Source organism: Piliocolobus tephrosceles, chromosome X (genome assembly GCF_002776525.5).
Source record: "Piliocolobus tephrosceles isolate RC106 chromosome X, ASM277652v3, whole genome shotgun sequence".
In the NCBI taxonomy this organism is placed as follows: Eukaryota; Metazoa; Chordata; class Mammalia; order Primates; family Cercopithecidae; genus Piliocolobus; species Piliocolobus tephrosceles.
The window spans coordinates 75,595,637-75,613,158 of NC_045455.1; the positions used below are offsets into that span (position 1 = coordinate 75,595,637).

Sequence of the window (17,522 nt, forward strand, 5' to 3'; positions counted from 1 at the left end):
CCCGTTACAATTTTTATTTCTAATTAGCCAACAGAAGATTATCACATTGTTAGGTTTACATTAATATTATCTAAAATAAATTTCAGATATGGAAAATGACTTGGGGGGGAACTTTCCAGTGAACAAGTGAATCTCCCGTGACTGCTCAGCGGACCTTGTTTCTTGGTGCGTGGGCTCTGAATAGTCATTTTGTGTAAGTGAGCTAAAGTAAGCTAAATATGACATTTGACAGGAGAAGACATGATCTATATTTCTTTTTAACAAATTTTTAATTAACAGTTTGTAAAGCCATGGAGATTATTTTTCAGTAAAAAGATAAACCAAGTGTAAGGAATAAATAGGCACTTAATAGGCAGAAAGTCGGTTCACAATCGTTGCAGTTTTGCAGCATTTTGTAAAGTTCCTAAGTCAGTGACAGCTTGTGCTCTCATCTATGCCTCTGGTAAGCCAGAATAAACTCCCAACTAATTAACTAAAGGGAGCAAACCTTGCTAAATCCTATTTACTTTTCGTAAGATACCAGGACGAAGGCTGTCTATTGAGCTGCATTTATCATTTCACGCGCTTTGGAAGTACTTAGTGCTTTCAAGCCATTTTGATTAATTTAAGCTCTTAGAATAAATTAATAAGTATATTCACCCAGAGGCCAGGATAAGTAAGTGTAGTAATATTTCAGTGCTTTGGGCACTTTGTCAGATGTATTCTGACTTGGAAGGCAGAGCTTCGCTGGCCACAGTTGTCCCCTTAGGCTGGCCTCGCCACAAGTGCAGCAGAGCTGTAGCAGGGTGCCTGCACAAGAGGCTTGAAATACACATAGAACGTTTTGCTTGAAAGGTAAATGAAACTGTGGCTATCATTTGGAAGTAGTAGAGTTATGAACTATGATCGTACCGATAATTTTTAAAAAGGGTTTTATAAGCTTGCGGTTTATTTAAAATCATTTTGCTTTGTTGGACTCTACTTTCTAACATTGGGGTATGGGTTTTTAAAAAGTCTGTAAACCAGTTTAATTCACACTTACTTTTCCACTGAACTTTGAATTTTCTAGTGGATTTTATCTGTTTAGTGAACTTGTAGATCTGCATCTGGCTTTGTAGTTTGCTAGCCTTTCCAGACTACGCAGCAATATAGCTCTTTCATAAAAGGGTTAATGAGTAGCCAGATTGTACTCACCAGTCCATTGTTACATTAGGAGCCACAGAGTTTGCTATCTCCCTTCCATCCCCTTTCACACTTTTTTCATTTCACAGTTTTATTTGATACCAGTAAAGTAACTTTTAAAAATTGAGATTTTTATATTTTTAAACAATATATAGTTTTTAGTTTTGCTCCCTTTTAGATTCTTACTCTCTTTTATTATTAGTTTTAAATTATGGCAGTTAATATGAGCTTAGTAATGGTCTAATCAAGGTAGATCTTGCTCCTTGCCTCTTCTTCCCCACTTTCCTATACCGTTTTTACCTGCAGATTTGCATGTTTGACCTAGCAGAATAATTGGGTCCACAGCAACATGGGCGTGCCTCCCTTAGAAACACTTGGTTTCATGTATGACTCATAAGCTGAAGCACAGACACCACTTCCCCAATCTACAGGAGCCATTTTAACAGCTAAAACTTGTCGGATTGCTTTTTATTTTCAAGCCCAAAAGACGATAGAGAAAGAATACTTGAAGGTAACTTGTTCCGATTCTGTACGTTTGCTTCTGGCTGTTTCTTGAGCTGATAAACAGAGGGTGATTCTTACCTGTCGAAGAACATGGCTGAATGTGTTCTTTAACTCTCTGATAAAATGTGTGTGGTCAGTCACATGCCTGATTGAACTTAATTGCTAGGAGGAAACAAAGCACGGAAATTATGGAAAGTTTTAGATCTTCTTGTTAAAGCATTTATGTCTTTGTGATTTTTTTTTCCTAAGTAATTTAAGAATAAAAGAGGTTTTTTGTTTGTTTGTTTGTGTTTAAGAACCACAAAGCAAACTAAGATCAAATTTTAATTTAAAGAATCTAATTGTATTTTTTGGGGTAGTCGAAGTTATAATTAAGTAAACCGTATTATTCCTGTGTGATATGGATGTTAATCCAGGGGCAGTGGCTTTGTTTTGGCATTTTAGCTAAGGGTGAAGTTTTGGGACAACTCAGTCATAAGGTGTTGCTCATTGACTGTTACGGTTTTTTTTTTCCTCCCTCTCTGTTTTTAAAGTTAATGAAATTGTATTACACATTTCGTTTTGGAAACCCAATAGAAGTTTAAGTAAAGTGAATGATTATTTAGATAATAAGTAAAAATGAATATTAGATTATTTAGGTAACAAGTAAAAGTTAGTATTAAATAAAGAGGAAGAAAGACTAGCATGATTCATTTACTATTAGGAAAAAAATGATTTTATAATTCACACTGGAAACTTGTTCTGAGTAACAACCTTAGAAGTAAAGCTGTCTTCTGAGGAAACGTGGTTATTTCAATTTTGTGTGAAAAGAAAAGGTGATGAGTATTGGCCTTCCTTCTGTATTACTGTTCTTAAAATTTGCTTGCTTTGAATAAAAAACCTTCTGTAAATGAAAAGATTGCTCAGTCTTTTCCTGAAGTACTTGTCATTGTAGTTACGAGATTTTGGCTGGTGAGTATACATCCTGCTGTGCCTTAAAGTCCTAGGTGCTCTGTAAAGCTCAGTGCAGTAGTATTTTATTTCTGAAACATTTATGAAGATAAAAATTGGAATATGCAGTGATTCCAAAAAATAAAGTTTTTGGATATAAAACTTGCCAAATCATTTCTGGTTGACCAAAATGATATTTAGCTAGTTCTTTGAGAATTTGCTATGCACTTTCTAAGTGCTTGAAGGCCTGTCAGATTAGAGGGAAGACAGAAAGGCAATCAGTTATTATTTCTTACTCTTTTGTTGATTGTTGATATTAACATCTCAATTTTGCGGTCTTATAGAAAGACACAGCGGACATTTTACCAACTCATCTGAGCCATTTGCTATCATCTTTGTTTGTATATTGCTGGTGTAGTCAGCCTTTGAGTAAGCAAAAGCTGTATTTACCTCTAGTCTGGTCTGTGTGAAAAATCTAATGAAGACTTTTCTATTTTTTTAAAAATTTTTTTAAAGGTAGTGATCCATAAGAGAAAAATCAAGAGGCACACAAATAAGTGGCATAATTAAGATCTTATTTATTAAAGAGAAGTAGAGGAAATTGGTTTCTTAAATTTAAGAAGCTGGTACAGTTTAAGTAAAATAGATATTGTTTATATATTTTCTTATGTGATAAAGACTGAAGTGGAGCTTCAAGGAGAAGGGAGAAGGGGGGGAAAAAAGAGAACCAAGAAAAGACCAGAAAAATTTATTAAGTAGTTCCCTCTCCACGTTTTTCCTTCCATAAGGTTGAATGTAAGTTTGAACTGAGCCATCAGAATTAAATTTAGAATTACTGATTTATAGAACTTTAGTGCTGTAAGTGACCGAAGACTGTCCAACTGCCTCACTTTTATAGATGAAGAAACAGTGGCCCACAGAGGTCCTGTGATTTGCTTGAGGTCATGCAGTACCTAATGGCTTCCCAGTCTGGAACTGCTTGTGCCAGTCCACAACAAGTGATGCTTTGTTTGAAATGCTCTGTATTTCCTTAAGAGTAAATAAAACCTTAATTAAGATGTTTGGTGATAATCTTGGTGATAAGTTGCAACCAAATGGATCAACCAGTGATTTTGTAAATGTAGTTAGTTTTCTTTTTCATCAGAAAGATGATGCATTCATGTTATTTCTACAACAACTTTTTGTATTTCAGTGTTAGAATTTTTTTGTTCATGACATTGCTTATTTGAAGATGGCTTTAGATGGAAATATAAAGAGTTGGGAATTTAATTTGAACTTCTAGATATAAAGACAGTTTTATTTCTGCTTTAGTTTTACCTCATTTTTTTTTTTTTTTTGAGACAGAGTTTCTCTCTTGTTGCCCCGGCTGGGGTGCAATGGCACAATCTTGGCTTACTGCAACTTCCACCTCCCAGGTTCAAGCAATTCTCCTGCCTCAGCCTCCCAAGTAGCTGGGATTACGGGCATGCGCCACCATGCACACGTGTGAATTTACAAAATCCAGAGGTGTCTAAGCTTTCATATTACACTTATCTTAAATTTGACCTTATTATAAGATAGTTAATCTCATTTTGTTTATCTTTGTCACATCTTCTCCTCCTCCTTTGAAATAAGAGAATTGTTTGGTATCTACAAAATCTTTTGTCTGTTAACTTTTTGGTATGTTTTATTGGGGTGGTTGGAAATTCTATAGGTTTGAAATGTGGATTTTTAATAGTTTATGCATAACTGCTGAATCTCCTAAATGTCTGAGTGCCCTAACTCAATTCAGTGTGAAATCGTCCACAGTGTGGCCATCATTGTTCTAAACAACAAAAAGCACAAAAGGCTAGGAACATGGACTTTATCCTCATAAACTGAAATTCTTGTTGGGAAAACGGGCTTGTTAACAAGTGAAGTAAAGAATAGGACCAACCACTGACTAGGTAAATTCAGGTTCAGATTGCCTAGAGATAAAAGAGGACTGAAAGAATACTCAGGAGAGTTTATCTTGAAAGAATGATGAATGTTGAAGGTCGAATAGCATTTCTGTGTTAAGAAGAGCGTCTTCATCAGTAAGAATAAGAATATATGCTGTTTGAGAGGAGAGAGGTTTTATTCTGTTTTTTTCTGCCTTTTTCAACCTTTGACAAAGTACCAAGCACATATGAGTAGACAGGTATTATTTGCTGTATTAAACCTTTGGCTACTCTTTTTTGCCATCTTATGTGACAAATTCAGTTGGCTATCTTGCTGAAGTTAAAGATGGCACATCTTTAAAAAGCACTTGGCCCTCAGCTTAATCTCTGACTGGTGTCTGCGTGTTGTAGGTAATACTATCTGATAGTATTACCTTTAAAGCTGTAATTGTCAACCTTTGGTGTAACAAAGAATCACTCAGTTTTAACTCAGAAATTCTGATTCATTAGGCCTAGGATTTGCTTAAACAATCAGCATTTTTTCCTGTGTACCCTAAATGATTATGATGTAGGTGCTTATATGCCACACTTTCAGAAAGAGAGTTTACAGGTTTAAGGCTATGAAGAGGAATTAGCTGTTTTGCATTTAAATATGTGACATTTTAGGCAGCAATGCTATTTTGAAGCCCATAGCCTCTAGTAAGGAAGGAAAGCAACTAGGGTACTTTTTTTTTTTATCAGTATTAGAACCCATTTAGGCTCCTTTCCCATCCTAGTTATCCCTTTCTCTAGTCCATTTTTTTGCTGTGCTATATGTTGTTCAACTATGTGGCTATCCCTCTTTCCTTTTCTCTGATCCACCCCCGCAACCTACTGCCATATTGACCATAATAAATAAAGTAATCTTTGTTTTTTAATGAAATTAACCTATTTTTTATTTCTCAGTGAACTCTTCAGTGTTAGTTGTTTTGGTTCTAATTGTTGCTTCTTGGTTTCCCTCTCCATCCTCTTATTCCTGGGGCTTTAGGAAAAACGCCCCCTTACTGATTTAGGGTGGCATTTATAGCTTTTTTGAAAGCTCTTCTCTCTTGGGAAATACACTATTATTATTTGTGATATTTTTCTTTTCTTTCTTTTTTTTTGTGGGGGGGCAGGGGCGACTTGAAGACCAGTGTGATAGTATGTACTTGTCTGAGTCTGGGAGGAAGTCACCTTTTTTAACCCTGTAATGCTTATATATGAGTTTTGAAGCTTCTGCAGATATTTTAACTGCATCTTTGATTGCATATTTGTAGGTTTGCCTAACATTCCATCTCATTGTTTGGTATTCACTGACTTGTATAAATGAGAAGAAAAGTCCCCTCAGTTGAATTGTTTGAAGATAATCATTGCTTTCACAAATTAACCAGAATATTTTGCTCCTTTACTTAAGAGCTGCTTCATGTAAATGGTTGAAATTAAGTTAGTAACATTATTGAGTCAACTCCAATGATTAGGACAGTTTCCAACTATCTGAACAATTTTTCTTCCATTAGTATGGAGAACCTACAAGAGAGTTTTTTGTGTCTTGTCAAATGAACTGTATACTATAATAAAAGTGGCTGTTGAGCAATACTACACATGTCTTTTCTGGTCATGGTTCTAAGCACCTTAAGTTATTATATGAGAAAAGTAACTCATTGTGTGCTATTTGCTTTGTTGACAGAGAGGGAGAAATTATGCAGATGAGCTTCAGATGTACAAATTTCTATGCAGAAACGTTTTGATTCCTTCTCTTCCAGGTATTAACATCATCCTCATCGTCAGAGCCCTCTTGCTTCCATAGTTTGTATGAAGATTGGTTTAACAATTTTTATATTAAAAGCTATCAAAGTGATATATGCACACCATTCAAAATTTAATTCATAGGTCTGTAATGAAAAGGAGCCTCCCTCCTCTACCCCTTCTCACTCTCAGTCCTGCTGTCCAAAGGTAACCACTGAGAGAAGTTGTTTTTATTTTTTAAGTTTTTGTTTTCATGTGATTTGTCCTCTTCCTGTGTTCTACTCTGTATATTAGAAGCTCTTCAAAGTAGCAGGCATCAGGGTGACTTTACATGCTGCAGTATCTACATGATAGATGCCCAGTCATATAGTGATCATTATGTCTGTGCTGTTACATGGTGCAATTTTAAAAATCTAAATATAATTAAAGAAAATTAGCCGGGCGCAGTGGCTCAAGCCTGTAATCCCAGCACTTTGGGAGGCCGAGACGGGCGGATCACGAGGTCAGGAGATCGAGACCATCCTGGCTAACACGGTGAAACCCCGTCTCTACTAAAAAATACAAAAAAACTAGCCGGGCGAGGTGGCGGGCGCCTGTAGTCCCAGCTACTCGGGAGGTTGAGGCAGGAGAATGGCGTAAACCCGGGAGGCGGAGCTTGCAGTGAGCTGAGATCCGGCCACTGCACTCCAGCCTGGGCGACAGAGCGAGACTCCGTCTCAAAAAAAAAAAAAGAAAAAAAAAAAGAAAATTAGTTTCTGGGTTTAGAAAACAGTCCTATAAATAGTAAAGCTATAACATTTTATAATAAAACTATTAAAATGAAGTGATTTAACGATTTATATACATCTTATTTTTATATCAAAATACTAAATAAGAGTTTAGTATTGTAATGGGGCAATTCATTATTTTTTCTTTAAAAATGAAATGCACATGTAGGAGAATATATAAAACATATAGAGTTTAAATAAAATTATAAAGTGTTACAACATGGGTAAACATTTTGTAATGTTATTTAAACAGTTTTGCCTCATATTTATAAGTATCTTGAGAAACAACCTGTGTTAAGAAATATAGAGTATGTTTATTACCCTAGAAGGCCCCCACTCCTATTCATGTTTGTTTCCTTTAAAAAATAACTACTATGCTGACTTTTGTGATAATCTTTTCTTTATAGTTTTACCTCTTTGAACTTTATACACCTGAATCACACCATATATTCTGTAGTGACTTTGCTTCTTTCATTCAGCTTTGTGACTTATCTTACTTTTCATTGCAATATAGTATTCCATAGTTTGTCTGTACCAGAATGTATTTATTCTCTCTTGTTGATGGCATTAGACTATTTTCAGCTTGGGAACACTTGTACATGGTTCTCTGGAACATAAATGTAGAAGTTCTCTAGAGCAGTATCTTCACATTGAGGGATGTGAAGGCTTTGCAGAGTATAGATAGTTTAATGTAATTTAGAAATCTTCATTATCTTTCCTAGGATCAGATACCTGCCAATGATGACTTCTAACCCATTCAGAATCTTTCTATGGTGTATTGCCCTGGGGTGTAAAATCCACCAGGACCGTAAACAGATGGGCAGTTGATGCATTTCAGAGTAAGCTGTAGACAACAATATATTTGACCCCTAAAACAGTTCAGTATGCTTGTGATTTCTTAACTAGAATTAAATTATTTCAAACATAATTTTGAATAAAAAATAAATTTTAATAAATACCTGTTCCCAATTATGCATATAAAAGCAATCCTACTGTATCGATATATATGTAATAAAGTTATGCAAGTATGTAACAGGGAAGATATCAATTTTAGAATAGTTGATGAGTGGGCACTGTAGCTTATGCCTATAATTTGAGCACTTTGGAAAGCCTAAGTGGGAGGATCACTTGAGGCCAGGAATTCGAGACCAACCTGGGCAACATAGCAAGACCCTGTCTCTACAAGTAGAAAAAAATTTTTTTTTTTTTAATTAGCCAGGTGTGATGTCACACTCTTGTAGCTACAGCTACTTCGAGAAGCTGAGGCAGGAGGATTGCTTGGGCCCAGGAGTGAGTGCTGCAGTGAAATGTGATTGCACCACTGCGCTTCAGCCTGGGTGACAAAGCAAGAACCTGTCTCTTAAAACAGAGAGAAGAAAATAAAATCAAACTTAGAATAGTCCAAGAAGGGATGAAATGAGACTGAAGAGGGATATTAGAGGCGGCTTTAACTGTAGATGACCTTTTTTTCTTAAAAACAAAACAAAAAAACCCCCAAAAAACCAGAAACAAGCTATGGTAAAATATAAAGCTAGATGGTAGATAGATGAATCCTCTTTGGTTTAACTGTTTCATAATACTCTTTTTTTTTTCTTTCTTTCTTTTTTTTTGAGATGGAGTCTTGCTGTGTCGCCTAGGCTGGAGAGCAGTGGCAGAATCTCAGCTCACTGCAACCTCTGGCTCCTGGGTTCAAGTGATTCTCCTGCCTCAGCCTCCCAAGTAGCTGAGATTACAGGTGCCCACCACGGCACCCAGCTAATTTATCTTTTTTTTTTTTTTTTTTTTTAAGTAGAGACGAGGTTTGCCAGGCTGATCTTGAATTCCTGACCTCAAGTGATCCACCTACCTTGGTCTCCCCAGTGCTGGGATTACAGGTGTGAGCTGCCGCGCCTAGCCTCATAATACATTTTTATCTGTAAGCTGTAGTTTATTTTTGCCCCATATTATAAGTATCTTGAGGAATAATATTTAATTTGACTGGTAGTAAAAGTTGACTTAAAAAAAAAGTGGCAAATAAAGTTTCCATCAGAGCCAGGGGCAATGAGATGCACCCGTAGTCCCAGCTACTTGGGAACTTGAAGTTGAAGGAATGCATGACCCCGGGAGTTTGAGACCTGGGCAACATAGTGAGACCCTTGTCTCTCAAAAAAATGAAAACTCTGCATCACTTAAAAATGGGGTCAGGCATGGTGGCTCAATCAAGTCTGTAATCCCAGCACTTTGGGAGGCCAAGGTAGCTGGATCACTTGGGCCCAGGAGTTTGAAACCAGCTTGCAAAACATGATGAAACCCTGTCTCTACTACAAATACAAAAATAAGCCGGGCATAGTGGTGCATGACTGTAGTCCCAGCTACTTGGGGAACTGAGGTGGGAGGATCACTTGAACCCAGGAGGTCAAGGCTTCAGTAAGGCATGTTTGTGCCACTGTACTCCAATCTGGGCAACAAAGTAAGACCCTGTCTCAAAAAAAAAAAAGTTAACTGCCTATTTCAGTGAAAGGGATTGGGTAGATTCAGATGTAAGTGTTATAAGACTGTGTGTCTGTCCCAAATAACTAAGAAGATCTAGGCATACTTCTGGATGGATAAATAGTAATTTCCAGTTGAGATCCATTAACAAATTGGAGCTTTAGTTATCTAGAAGTAATTTAGTTAGGTTTCATCTTCAGAATTATCCCATATTCAAATATTTTTCAAAAACACATTTCAAAACAAAAACGTTCATAAAATAATTAGTATAGTATTAACATCCATGAACATTTAAGTAGCTAATAGATTGTTGCGTCTAACCAGATTTACTGGCATATTCAGTGTTTCATATTGCTTCCTGATCAGTGTTTCATGTAGCTTCCTTAGAATTCTTACTGTAATGATAGCAATTCTTGAATCTTTAGTGATTTTTGTTGTTATCGTTACAAACTCCTGGGCTCAATTGATCCTCTTACCTTGGCCTCCCAAAATGTTGGGATTACAGGCATGAGCCACCATGCTTGGCCCAAAGCATGTATATTTAATAGCATTATTTTTAATCAAGGAAAAAGTCCCAGAGAGTTTTGTTTCAATATGCTATTCTGAGAAAAGACTCCTCTAAAGGGCATATAATAAATAATAATATCCTATGAGTAAAAAACATATTGATAAATATGACATAGGAAAACAAAAGCTCTTTGTGGTCCTCAATAAATTTTAAGAATATAAAGGGATCTTGACACCAAAAAGTTAGAGAGCTGCTGCACTATTGCAACTAGTAATTTAAATATCATTCTTAGAGTTTTACATTATTAAATTAAAGTTAAAAAAACACAAGCTTTCTAAACCAGACAACTAGAGTAAAAACATTAATTTGAAGTTTTTTTTTTTTCCAATGAGAAAAATCATAGACTGTCACCTTTACCATTTATTTACTTGTGTCGCCTAGCCCTTTCCACAAAGAATAACCAATTCTTTAAAATTGGGAAGTATATTAAATTATTATCTTTAAAATTAAAATATATTAAACTTTGTAGCAAAGGAATGCAAATTAAAGTCAAATAACCCCCCTGTGTTTTTATCCATCATATTGACAATAGTTCAAGTATTGTGGGTTGTTGCAAATGACATTAAATGTCCATGCAGGTATTCTGTTGCTAACAGTATAAACTTAAAAAATCTTCTGCAGGGCAGTTGGCATTATGATATCAAATGCTTGGAAAGTCTATGTGCCTTTTGATAGAATTCAGTTCTTGGTAGAAAATTTAAGAAAATTTAAGGATGGGACCAAAGATTGAGTTATAAGGGTATTTGAATCATTGGTTGTGATTGTGTAGCAGTTCTCAAACCTTACACTTTTTGTTCCCCCAAGCTTTGTGCTCTTTATATCATCTTTATACTATTAAAATTAAGGCTCCCAAAGAGCTTTGGTTCATGTGGGTTGCATTTACCAATATTAACCAGTGTTAGAAATTAAAACAGAAACTTGAAAAATATTAATGTATTTATTTAAAAATAATACGCCCATTACATGTTAACATAATTATTGTTATAAAGGACAAGTTTGAGCCAGGTACGGTGACCCAAGCCCAGCTACTTGAGAACCTGAGGTGGGAGGATTGTTTGAGCCCAGGAGTTCAAGTCCAACCCAGGCAACACAGCAGGACCCCGTTTTTTTGAAAAAACACAGTGCAAAAAAAGACAAATATGTTTTCCAAAACAAAAGCTGTACCGAGAAGGGTGTAAATCGTTTATCGCTGACTTCACAGAAGACAGCTATATTCTCATATCTGCTTTTGCATGAAATCTGTTAGAATATGTTGCTTTTGTTGAAGAATATGAAGAAAATTCAGCCTCACACAGATGTCTAGTTGCAAAAAGTAGATATATTTTAATGGCCACTTCAGATAATTGTGTATATTCTTTGATACTACACCAAAGCTCATCAACAAATGCTAGTTTTTTAAAGGTTAGAACAATGAGATTCTGAAAACCTATGAATGAACTTTTTGTCCCCTGTAACATTAACATCCATGGGTCTGTCTTGTACTTTGAATGGATTGATTTTTTTTTAACCTAAGCAAGATTTTGTAACATCGTGCATGAGTCATTTGTGTATTGCAAATGTTGACATAGTATCAGAATCACACCAGTCTCATCAGAAAAGCCTTTTAAATGCATTAAGAAGCCAACAGAGTCAAAGCAGTAGATAGAAGTTTTCTAAAATCCTGATTTTCAGTTGAAAGCTTGCATTTTATAATTGGTGACAATTGCTGTTGTTTTCCTTGACGTGATGGGCATACTTTATTAATTTTTGGAAAAATTTCTGCCAGATATCCAATTCTGAATAATAATTAGTTCTTTTAAGTAAAAATTACATTTCATGAAAGCAGCAACTAGTTTTAAGCTCACACGTCGAAGAATAATAGCATAAATGCTTTTTCTCAAGACAACAATGCTATTTCTGTTTATGCCAGAAGTAGTACTTTATTTGTACCTCCCGTTTTATCACTCAGAATATTAAAAACTTATGTATTTAATGGTTGAGATTCAAGAAAATAGTTTTTACTCTTCTTCAAAGATATTCTTAAGTGAAGTCGCCTTTTTAAAATGTGAGTGCCCGGCTGTAAGGAGTAGACTCGTGGCTTGAGGGTGTAGCCTTGGTCAGGGCAGAGGCACTTGCAGTTTCATCCTTTTTTGCTTCTGCATCATCAGGGCAAGTGTCAACACAGTGTAAAAGCCAAATAATACTTTGCCATTATTATGAAAAGAGTTGTGATCTCAGGAGCCCGCTGAAAGGGTCTCTGGATCCTTTGTGGGTCTGAGGATTACATTTTGTGAATCACTGTTAATAGTGCAACATTAGAAATAATACAAATGTCTAAAAATTAGGGGTGGATTAAATAAATGTTATATGGCAGAAATATAATTTTATTAAAGTTTATGTTAAATATAAGGTTATAACACAATATTTTTCTATTTTTGGCACCTCTCTAATGAGGAAATCAGCATTCTTCAAAGAAAATGAAGGCGTTGGTTCTGAGCCTCAGTGCTTCCATTTAGTGGATGCCTTTGTCATTAAGAAAAGGGAAGTTGAAAGGCAGAAGGTGGCAGTTACTGTCTTCTCCAGTAGGCTAAGGGATGTTTGTACAGCAATTTTATTTTTACAGTAAAAGGAATTGGCAGTGGTATCAATCATTTTAAGGTACTTTATAATAATAATAATATGTGGAATGTACCTTCAAATGAAATTCCTCCAGTAGACTCAATTTCTCTTTAGGCATTTTCTGATTTACATTTTCCCATTGTGTTCTTAATTGAAAGAGCTTTCAGTTGCTGCATATTATTTAGCTTCAGACTGAATTAAAGAAATGAGTTAGTTATGAGCAGGTTAGAAGGCTACTGTTGAGTTGAGTCCCTTGGGCTTCCTGCTAAGACCTCTACACAGGGCGTTCCTGAGGTGTATTATCTGTACCCTGCAGCAGGGGAGGAACACTTTTAGTGAGCGGCATCATTGAAGATAGGCTGCTTTGTGCATTTGAGGTATTTCTCTTTGTTATAATGGGAGCCTAATAATAATCATGACTTGTCTTGAGTAAGGTTTAATATTTTCCTAAGTACCAAGTTCCAGGGAGGGTTTGATGTTTAAAATTCCTTTCCAAATAGCCATTGTGTTTATTCAAAATTGTATGTCTTAGATAAACTTGTTAAAGTGTGCTGGAAGAATATATACAGCATGCTGTGTATATAAAGTTTTAAAATATACTATACAAAATGTATGTATATACTAAATTGTAAGGAAAAATAAGATTTTAGATTTAACTTTGAGTAATTCATTGGAATTAATGTTACATGTGTTTTAGTTTGAAGGGCAACTTAAAAAGTTTGTATTTAGACGTAAGGTATATTGTGTAAATTATTTTATTCAAAATGTTTTCGTTGCAAACTGAACATCGTGCCTGATCCTTTGATCTGTAGATCAGAGAAAAACTTGCAGATTGTTATAGGATAATTTACAACCTTTTAGTCTTAAGAATAAACTGAAAGGAAGATGTAATACTTATCTGCCCTTGGTAGAACAGAACAGTTACACATGGTTACTGTGTTTGATTGTTGGGTAGGTGATGGACACTAGGTTCTCCGCAGCTGCTCTGAGACTCCCCAACTCCCTCCTCGTCCATCCCCCGCCCCACCCCCCCGCCCTTAGGGTTATTTCACTAAGCATCAGAGCCAGAGAATAGGGGAGGGGAGCTAATGTGTAAGGAAATGGATGTTCTTCCTTCATTCTTCCTTCATGGTTCGTGGAGCACTTACTCCTTATTCCCTAGATACTGGGGACAATTTAGCTAATACATTTACCAGTGAGAGCAGAGATATACTAAAGATATGCTAGGAAGGCACTAATAACTCTTAGACTCCTGTAAAGAATGAGCCAGATTCTTCTGGTTGAAAAATACTAGGTAAAAATGAAATTGTTTTTCAAAGCCACTCATTTAAGAAATATTACTTCAGGAGTCTACTACCATGCTTACAGGTGATTATTAGGTATATGTTAAGTTCTATTTAGGGAAGAGAGGTTACAGGAAGCTCAAGATGGACTTCTGTGCAGTAAAATATGAAGAGAGGTTTTGGACATTGACCTAGAATGGAATAGCACTAAACCCTGCTGGAATTGTAATTGTGGCAACTTATGCTTATTCTAGCATAAGTAAATATTGACCAATATGAATGGATAAGATAGCTGCATTTTGCCCAAGTTTATGATACAGAATATGAATCATATGAGTAATGAATTGAATTCGTTCTTAAGGATTATTAATTTGGGAGGCAGTTTGGCATGATGAAAAATGAGCACCCCTTAGTTATAATTAACTGGAAGTTTGGTTAACAGGACTTGAAGCAGGCAGGATTCACCTATGGAGAACAGAGTTCTATTTGGTTGTATATAGTTGAATATATATGAGTAAATAACATGAGCCAAGTTTGGGATGTACAGGAAGTGAGAAGGGAGTAGAGATAGTTTGGTTGGGGGATACAAATTGTAATCCAGGAGAGTGCTGATAAGAAGCCATGGTAAAAATGACCGAAGATGAAAGATGCAAGTTATTAGTCCTGCTTTGTTGATAGTCAGTTGCTTAAAGGTTTTTTTGTCTTTTTGTGGTAGTTTTTTTTTTTTTTTTTTTGATAGGGATAGCAGGGGTTGTGGGGGCTCATATCAAGGTGGTCAAGTGTTACTCATATAAACAGTTGGGTAAAATAGTTTGAGGGCCTGTTCTGTTGTTTAGACACTTGGTTTTTTACTCAGTCATTGCGGTTTTCAAATCTTAATTTGTGTGGTGTTTGCTCCTAAGAATACTTCTTCAAAAGACTATAAATGAGTCTTTGTGTGCATATTGAATCTTAGATCCCAAGACCAAAATACTTTTTTATTGGCTCTGTTTGTATAAACACTCTTCACCATTTATATATTTCTGCTACTGTACTTTGATATATTTTCACACAAACTATTGGACTATTTATAAAACAAGACATAAAGATGTAACAGAGAAGGCAGGAAATACTTGACATTTGTGTGCCATATCTTACTCTCTGCTTCCTGTCAGTTAAACCACTATGAGAGGAACAGAGACACAGATGTACAAGTGCTGCTTTAATTTGCCACTGGGGAGACCAGTTAAGCATAAAGCTAGTTTCATTAAACTTCTGTCACTTGTTGATTCAAGGGATGTTGTAGGCTTGTTTGGTACTATATGGATTGTATGCATCATGTGGTGGCAATTAGATGTTTACTACAGCACCTAGTGGGAACATATATCTTTTACATATTTAAAAGGTATTTACTTTTGGAACATTTTTTAGGCAATAAAAAATTGGCATTTGAATTCATATATATGGCATAAATTCACTGAAATGTTAGGCTAATATTTTGCTCTTGAAATTTTAGTATCTAATTATTAACTTTTATGTATTAGTATATCAGTATATTGACTTTTATGTATTTGTAAAGCATTTTGTAGCTTACAAAGTAAATTCTTATTTGGTACAACTTCAAGATGAAAAATGAAATGGAAAGGAATATAGAGATTGACTTATCTAAGAAAATACAGTTAGTAAATGGCATTCAACTACAACTTGAATGCAGGTGTTCTGATGCTAGAACCTGTATCCCTAATGTTAGGGAAAAGGTTTGTTTTCATTAAATTACTATTCTACCTATTTCTCAGTGATTTTAACTTTTAGGGTCACCTTTGCTTATTCTTCCTAGAATATCCCCCACCCCCTTTCCTCTCATGTTCTCTCCTTGGAAAAAATAGATGTTACTTATTTCTAAAGAAATAGCCCACATGTCACTTATGAAGTTTTTTCAGGTTCTCACAGGTATTTACCCCTCTCTATTCTATCATCTTTTGGTTGACTTGTTTATTTACATTGTTTTATAGTTATCTGTTTACATTTTTTCTTTTTAGATGTTGAACCACTTTGGGACAAGGATCATATCTTATTTGTCTTTTTTTTTGTATACCCAGTAAATAGCATATAGTAGATTTCATAAATACTTGTTGGGGGAATAAGTATGTGCCTGATATTTATTTTCTTTTTTCTAGAATCATAAGCTGGTTAAAGAACTATAATGTGGATCTTTTCTACAAGTTGCCTTTATGGTTTATTTCTAAGATAATTTTATTATAAAAGTTATTTCCTACTTGAGCTCCACCCACCCCCAGTTCGTTTTTGCTGTTTATGGAAATGAGATATCCTAGTGAAATTATTAGTGTTTTCATCCTAGTTAAAAGTGGAGATAACATATTGGTCCATTAAAAAATGTAGCTGAAGAGCTTAATTATTTTAGATTGCTAAGCATCAAAAATCTCTTACTTTTGGCTTTAATCTGGAAAAAATGTCTAGCCCTTCATTGTGGTCCTGGTATCTCCACTGAATAAATGGAAATAATACTTCTCTTTATTACTTTTTGCTTTTCCCTGTATTATTTTCTGTTGTCACCAAGTTTTCTGTGCCTCAGTGATTGGAGGGTTATAGATTGCAGTTGTCTTGTCAGCAGAGCAATAAATTTCACAAATAGGACTTTACTTTAGATCTGGCCATTCTAGGAATATCTTACAAAGTTTCTATATTAACAGTTTTTCTAGCCGAAAATTGATAGAAGTTACTATATCTTTTTAAACAATAAATCTAAATGATCAAAGTCAGATTTAAGGATTTAATTTTTAAAGATTGAAGGAAAAATTATGAAGCTATATGAGTTTAATTTTTAAGGCGTTTTAGAAGAACCAAATAGTTATTTTGTTTATTAAAACTGAGGTAGACATGTGGAAAATAGTTTATAGGGTTTTTGAGTGTCCTTTTAATGTGAGACCTCCCTTTTTTGTACTGTTTGTTGGGGGGTGATGATGAATTTCTGAGTTTGAATCAGAAAAATACATGTTATGTATGTCCCTTTGAGGATAGTCAGTGAAGCTTGGCCTACCACCAGTTGGTTCTGGGAAGCACATGCATGCATCATGTGAAATTCTATAGAATGCTTAAACAAACATATGAAAACACTAATCTTTTACTGTCTCAATGAAGAATTTTAGTAAGTAAAAATTAAGAAAATAAAATGTCCTTTGATCTTGACCTAGCTTGACTTTTTAACACACACTGTACTTAATATTCTTTTAAATTGTGTTTATTAATAACATATAGAAAAATTTATTATGTCTTTTGTTTTCAAGTAGCTTATAATCTTAAGAGATAGGACATAGTAAATAATTACTGAATTACATGAGATAATGAACTTTGCCCACTTCTGCTATAGCATACATATTACTGTGATTTGCATTTGCCTTAGTTGATAGATTGTGATCACCTGTAGGGAAAGTCTTGTTGCTACTTGTTGCTTTCCTACCCTTTTCCCTTACCCACAAGTGCCTGGCAGATAGGTCCCTAAAGAGTGCTTGTCCAGAAGAATATAGACAACACTGATTTATTTATTTATTTATTTATTTATTTATTTATTTATTTATTTATT

At 35.1% G+C, this 17,522-nt stretch overlaps 1 protein-coding gene across 3 annotated transcripts in view; it reads left to right on the forward strand.

Moving 5' to 3' along the window:
- ELF1 (E74 like ETS transcription factor 1) overlaps positions 1-17,522 on the forward strand; it is a 114,467-nt gene that overhangs the window by 27,784 nt on the left and 69,161 nt on the right. Inside the window, exon 1 of one of the 3 annotated variants that reach the window (XM_023208890.1) lies at positions 1,468-1,672. The exons of 1 other annotated variant lie outside the window; for it this stretch is intronic. The gene's annotated coding sequence lies outside the window, so the exon portion shown is untranslated. Of the gene's footprint in view, positions 1-1,467; positions 1,673-17,522 lie in introns of those variants that run through there. One more of the 3 variants, XM_023208893.1, reaches the window with a different exon arrangement.